Below are 7,473 nucleotides of genomic sequence, written 5' to 3' on the forward strand. Positions count from 1 at the left end.
CTGTGAATGGGGCCGAGCTCGTGCATCTCATTATGGTAAACATGAATGGCCCACCAGAAAACCCCTTCAACCAGGTATAAACAACATTAAGAGTGAACCTGTAGTATATCCTAAAAAGATTCTACTCCCGCCCTTGCACATCAAGTTGGGTCTCATGAAAAACTTTGTTAAGGGAATGAACAATGATGGTGATGCGTTTAAGTACTTAAGGCAAAAATTCCCTTACTTAAGTGATGCCAAAGTATAGAAGCATCTTTGTAGGCCCAGAGATCTGAGACCTTTTTGGAGATCATACTTATGATGGAATCATACGAGGGGATGAGAAGCATCCATGGGAATGTTTTAAGACAGTCTGTTTACAGTTCCTAGGGAAAAATTGAGCACTAAATTACAAGGAGATTGTAGATAACATGTCATCATATGAAAAACTTGGTTGCAACATGTCACTGAAAATGCATTTCTTGCCTAGTGACCTTGATTTCTTCCCCAAAGATTGTGGTGCAATAAGTGATGAACATGGGGAGCGATTTCAGCAATATATTGTCACATTTGAGAAGAGGTATGCTGGAAAGTGGAGCCCTACTATTTTAGCAAATTAATGCTGGACTGCCATAAGGGATGTTACCGAAAAGTGTATAAACGTCAAGACAAGCGAATACAGTCATCTGAATTTATCTCTGAGCAAAATATGTAATTGTACATACTGTGGATACCGACATTTAACATTTGTAATCCTTTATATACATTTATGACAGTTAATTTATATATTTGCTTTTGTGATTTACATAGTTCTGGTATAACGTAGCCTTACAAAGTATTTTCATTCATGTAATATTATCTTCATTTATTCTTAATATTTTACTTTGGTACTTCCAGAATGGCACTGAAATTTATCAATGCATAACACATAAAATAATTCAAGTAATTATTCATTTAAAATTTGTTATGCTGAATCTTGGAACATGAATGCATGTTCATTTAGTGAGTTATTTATATAAAAATGTAGATTACTTAAAAAAATAGAGCTAAATATTTATGGAGATGATGATTTTGTATCATTTATAGTGAAATAAACATAACTAACTCAAAATCATGCAATTTACACACTTTCACTTCAAATTTGTTGTTCAGTGTGATTTCCTTTTGTATGTCATGATGGCAACCTTAGTTTTCTGATGCTCAAGTACAGTATTAATTTCGATGCTGTTATGTTTGGTTTTTATAAACAATTCATTCATGAAAAATTCTCGATAATTATTAGTTGTGTGCTGTTTGCTTTAAGACTGTTAGTTCTGTTGTGGATTCGGGTTCAGGCTAAATCAACTTTAACATTATTTATAACGATTTGAAAATGATAATTTTGATTGTCTTGGGTGCAATGATATGCTTTTAATGATGACATTAAAAGAAGTTGGTCTCCTGTACATTCGAAAATAATGCTTCCCGTTCTTCCTTGGATATTGCAAAATTTATGAACGTTAATGAAAGTTTTTGAATTTTCTGAAAAATTTTTACATTGGTTGTTTCCACATCAGCACTGTTACAGAAATCATCCATCATGAAAAATGAATTTACTGTATTAAATGGTGTAAAATGGAACTACAGAGTCGTGGGAGTAAGCAAAAAACAAGAGAGTGGATCGCTGGCTGCCATAACAGAACGATAATTAAAAAGTAAGTTTGTTGAACTGTTTCTATTACATTCTTTCGTTCATTCGTAAGCAGTTTCGGAGAAAAATATGATGAAGTAATTATTTTATATCATGTATATTTTAGTGATACTCTGCCATTCATTTAAGCATAATCCAACGGCAGAAAACTTTGAGATTATGCCAGTAATTTGGTCTGAAATGGTGGAGGTTCCACCGCCTAATTCGTACCTGCCGAGAATTCGCTAATTCTGCCGGAACGACTTAGGCGTTGACAAAAATTAGATACTAACTAAAAATTGCTAGGTTCAACTGAGCAATATAACGAAGAAGCGTACAGTAAGTGGAAGCTGGAGCATATTCACGAAACTTCATTGAAACGTCGGAATGGTGGAATTGGGTTTAATGAGACATGTAGAAGATATAACGTACCAAAACTTCCACTACGTCGTCACCTGAACAGCTTAATTAAAGCATCAAAATTTGTAGGACCTAATGACATATCAGCAGAAATGGAGATGAATTAGCACAGAATATAAATAATTTAGAGTCTAGTTTCTAAGGAGTAACTATCACTGAATTAAGGAAACTCGTCTTCCAACTTGCTAAGAAATATCGTCTGCTGCATCGCTTAAATAAAGAAAAACGAAGGCAGCTGGCAAAAATGCTATTATAGGTTTATGAAAGATCATCCCACCTTGTCCCGGGGAGCTCCCGAAGCAATATACATGGAACGAAGGAAGGGTTTTAATAAAGAACGTGTTGATGAGCGTTTTGATAAATAAAAAATTTACTGCTGACCAGATATACAATGAAGCGCCAAAGAAACTGGTGCAGGCTTGCGTATTCAAATGCAGAGATATGTAAACAGTCAGAATAGTTGAAATGGCTCTGAACGCTATGCGACTTATCATCGGAGGTCATCAGTCCCCTAGAACTTAGAACTACTTAAACCTAACTAACCTAAGGCCATCAGACACATCCATGCCCGAGGCAGGATTCGAACTGCGACCGGAGCGGTCGTGCGGTTCGACACTGAAACGCCTAGAACCGCTCGGCCACAGCGACCGGAAAACAGTCAGAATACATCGCTGCTGTCGGCAACGCTTGTGTAAGACAACAAATGTCTCGCGCAGTTGTTAGATCGGTTACTGCTTCTACAACGACAGGTTATCAAGATTTAAGTGATTTTGAACGTGGTGTTATAGTCGGCGAACGAGCGATGGGGCACAGCATTTATGAGGTAGCGATGGAGTGGGCATTTTCGCGTACGTCCATTTCAGAGTACACTGTGAATATCAGGAATCCGGTAATATATTTAATCCCCGACATCGTTGCGGCCGGAAAAAGATCATGCAAGAACGGGACCAACGGCGACTGAAGAGAATCGTTCAACGTGACAGAAGTGCAACCCTTCCGCAAATTACTACAGATTTCAATGCTGAGCCACCAACAAGTGTCAACGAAATATCATCGATAGGGGTTTTCGGTGCCGAAGGCCCGCTCATGTACCATGGATGACTGCACGACACAAAGCTTTACGCCTGGACCCGTCAACACCCACATTGGTGACTGGAAATATGTTGCCTGGTCGGACGAGTTTTGTTTCAAATTCTATCGTGCGGACGGACGTCTACAGGTATGGAGACAACGTCATACATCCATGGACCCTGCATGTCAGAAGGTCACTGTTCAAGCCGTTGGAGGCTCTGTGACGGTGTGGACGACTGTGACAGATGGCACATACGTAAGCATGCTGTCTGATCATTGTGTATTCCGATGGACCTGGACAATTCCAGCAGAATAATGCGACACCGCACACGTCCAGGAACACTCTTCTAAGTTTAAACACTTGCGCTAGCCACCAGACTCCCCAGACATGAACATTATTGAGCATATCTGGGATGTTTTGCAACGTGCTGTTCAGAAGATATCTCCACACCCTCGTACTCTTACGGGCTTATGGATAGCCCTGCAGAATTCATGGTTTCAGTTCCTTCCAGCACTATTTCAGACATTATTCGAGTCCATGCCACGTCGTGTTTCGGCATTCGGCACTTCTGCGTGCTCAAGGGGCCTTACACGAAATTAGGCAGGTGTACCAGTTTCTCTGGCTTTTCAATGTATGAAATGGATGAAACCGCCTTATCCACAGTTCACAAACCGTCTAAAATAACTGCTCGAAATGGAAAACATCACGTAGGCGCTATCATAAACGGAGAAAGAGATCTTACAACGTCATATCTATGTGCAAAGAATGCAGCAGACGACTTCATACCGCCAGTGTTAATATATAAGCACAGCAGAGCGACTGATGTCTTAAAAATGGTGGCTCTACCAAAAACAAGATGTGGATGTTCGACGAAGGTTTGGATAACATCAGAACTTTTGGTCCAATGATTAGAGCATTGCATAAAATGTACAAAAGTGGAAGAAAGGGACCAGAAACAATTTTGCGTTACTGTATTGACATAGCCGAATTACCTCTAAATGTCTGGTTTGTGCGCTATCTCGTGATTACGGTATAACCATGCCATCATCTCCTGCTCACACGATTCATCGTCTACAGCCATAGGGCAGATTTTTGTTTAAAGCACTAAACAACAGCTACAATGAAACAGCACCTTCGTGGCTGCTTTGAAGTCTTGACAATATCATAAAACAAACTAACGATGCAGAACTCATGGGTAGTGCATACCCCAGATCATTTGTATGCACACAACACTAAACGGTTTTAAGGCAAAAGGCTTGTTGTCATATGATTGACATGTCGTCAAAGAAGAGCACTTTGTAGCTACTACTGTGCGTCTTATTGATCAATCACACCATGAAACCATTGATGGAACTGAAACAACAACGTTAAAATCTGGAAGGCCGGCTAACGTTGAAACACCACTTAGTGATCAGGCTGGACATTCTACAATGCCTCACAAATGTGGACCCGAGTACGGTGTTGCAACAACTGCTGAAATTAAGTCAACAAGTAAAGTTTTTGTCTCCTATCCAGTATATAGCAGTTATCGCGATAAATACGAAACGACCTAAACAAAAAATGAAATTAATATTAAGTCCATACAGAAAGAAAACAGATGCCAAAGAAAAGCAAATAAAAAGGAGAAATCTGTGTACAAACCTATAACGTAAAAAGAGAGAGATAGAGGTACAGGAAGCATTTAACAAGAATAAAACAGTAAAGAACAGACTGAACTGATTATGTCAGCTGTCTAAGGAACATCGAGAAGAAGATATGATCCAGTCTTTGAAATGTAAAGGTTGTGTGTACGACGTATGTGCTACCGTGGAGAGTACGTTAAACTGACTGATTTTCAGTATGTCAATTTAAGCAATTTAACTGGTTAAGAATTTATATTTTGTTTGTGTAATATCGTTACATGTAATTATGGAAATAACGTTCCATGGATTTATTACGTCGTCGCTGACTACTTATCCTAAGTACGACTTAGGGTACAGTGGGTATGGATTAGGAAACCGGGGACTTTTAATAGTACTGAAAGACCGGTTTGAAAATGGGTGAAATCTCAATTTGAGAAAAGAATCTGGGTGATAATTTATAAACAAAAAATACAGTGCAAGCAAAACGACTTGAGCAACATTACTGCACTCCAGTCTATGACAAAATATCACTGATAGTTTGTTCGGCCTTAGCCAGATTTCAACCGCGAAATACAAAACCCGGCCGCAACATTGACTGAAAGCCATACTTACCTAGAATTAGGGCAACACTGAAGCGCAGCCATAGAAACATAAAACTACGTTACGTGGTGACTGCTCGCAGCATCGTTCCAACATGTAATTCGTTTGGTCGGGAAAGCTGTGTGATCGCTTGGAGAAGATAAAACTATGTAGATAGTTTGCTGACGTTGGTACGTAAACTGAGAGGATAATGGGATCCACACCCATGTATAGTGCGATGTCGTCAGGTAACCACTCCAGTGGTGCTGATGGTAGCTCACTAGTAACAGCTATTAACAAATTGTGGTATGGTAACTGTACACAAATTTCCCCAGCGTGTAATACTATGCTTCTAACGTAATGGGGATGTGAAATTCGTGGTTCACTTTGTAGCAGAAGCCAGTAGAGTATCATAACTAATTTTAATAGTTAGGACGTTGCAGAAACCACGACTATCAGGTTACCAACGTTAAGCAACAGTTCAGCGGCTGCCTCACACGCAGCAGTCAGACCGGCATAGCAGCTACTCAGAAATAACGTAACACAACGCAATTCATTGCACATTCCTTGAAGTGAATTACGGAAACAATGGTCTCGAACATGTTCATACCACTTACCAACGATACGACTCGACACCCTCCGGGCTAAAGTCCGACGGTATTTTTACAAAGCTGTCTAGTCTCATGGTTGCCGCAGTGACCTCGTCCTACTTTCAAATATACATCCACAACGTATACGTACGGATGTCGCAGTCAGAATGCAGTGCCGCTCCACAGTGGTCCACTTCACGGGAAACGTGTATAAAAACTAAAAAAGGCTCAGATTGAAATTAAAAGTGATAGTCAAGGGAAAAATCTATGTCTGCTTCCGTGACAGTCGTGTGCTCGGTACATATCGCTTGCAAGTCATATTGGAAATTACTTACACTCTTGCTCATAAATGCTGATACATGGTGAAACAACGCTCTGGTGGGCGGTTTGCGGGCTTAAATCACCTCGGGGTATGACCATGCGCTGCATTTGACCCGCGGTCGTCGCACGGTGGCGCTGACAGCAGTCCACATGCGCAGAGGTGTGTTGGTGCATGCCAGAGTACGGTGCAGCGAGTATGTGTGCAGACGTTTTCAGACGTGCTAATGGTGACTGTGTTGAAAATGGCTCAAGGAACACACATTGATGACGTTGTGAGGGGTGGAATGCTAGGGCTACTGGAGGCTGGTCAAGCAGCAGGTCGTAGCGTTGGCCCTCCGGTTGCCACAAAGTATGATCTCAAGATTATGGCAGCTATTCCAGCAGACAGGAAACATGTCCAGGCGTTACAGTACGGAACGTCCACAGTGTACAACACCACAAGAAGACCGATAACTCACCATCAATGCCCGGAGACGGCCACGGAGTACTGCAGGTAGCCTTGTTCGGGATCTTACCGCAGCCACTGGAACAGTTGCCTCCAGACACACATGCTACACACGACTGAACAGACATGGTTTATTTACCCGGAGACCTGCAAGGTGCATTCCACTGACCCCTGGTCACAAGAGAGCCCGTAAGGCCTGGTGTCAAGAACACAGCACATGGTCACTGGAACAGTGGTCCCAGTTATGTTCACGGACGAGTCCAGGTATAGTCAGAACAGTGATTCTCGACGGGTTTTCATCTGGCGTGAACCAGGAACCAGATACCAACCCCTTAATGTCCTTGTCAGGGACCTGTGTGGAGGTCGTGGTTTGATGGTGTGGGGTGGGATTATCATTGGTGCACGTACACCCCTGCATGTCTTTGAAAGAGGAATTGTAACAGGTCAGGTGTATAGGGACGCCATTTTGCACCAGTGTGTCCTCTTTTTCTGGGGTGGCAGTGGGTCCCACCTTCCTCCTTATGGATGATAACACATGGCCCCACCGAGCTGCCATCGTGGAGGAGTACCTTGAAACAAAAGATATCAGGCGAATGGAGTGGCCTATCTGTTCTCTAGACCTAAACCACAGCGAGCACGTCTCTGATGCTCTCGGTCGACGTACCGCTGCACGTCTTCAAACCCCCACGACACTTCATGAACTCCGACAGGCACTTGTGCAAGAATGTGACGCTATACCCCAGCAGCTGCTCGACCACCTGATTCAGAGTATGCCA

The sequence above is a fragment of the Schistocerca piceifrons genome, chromosome 6 (genome assembly GCF_021461385.2).
Source record: "Schistocerca piceifrons isolate TAMUIC-IGC-003096 chromosome 6, iqSchPice1.1, whole genome shotgun sequence".
NCBI classification, from domain to species: Eukaryota; Metazoa; Arthropoda; class Insecta; order Orthoptera; family Acrididae; genus Schistocerca; species Schistocerca piceifrons.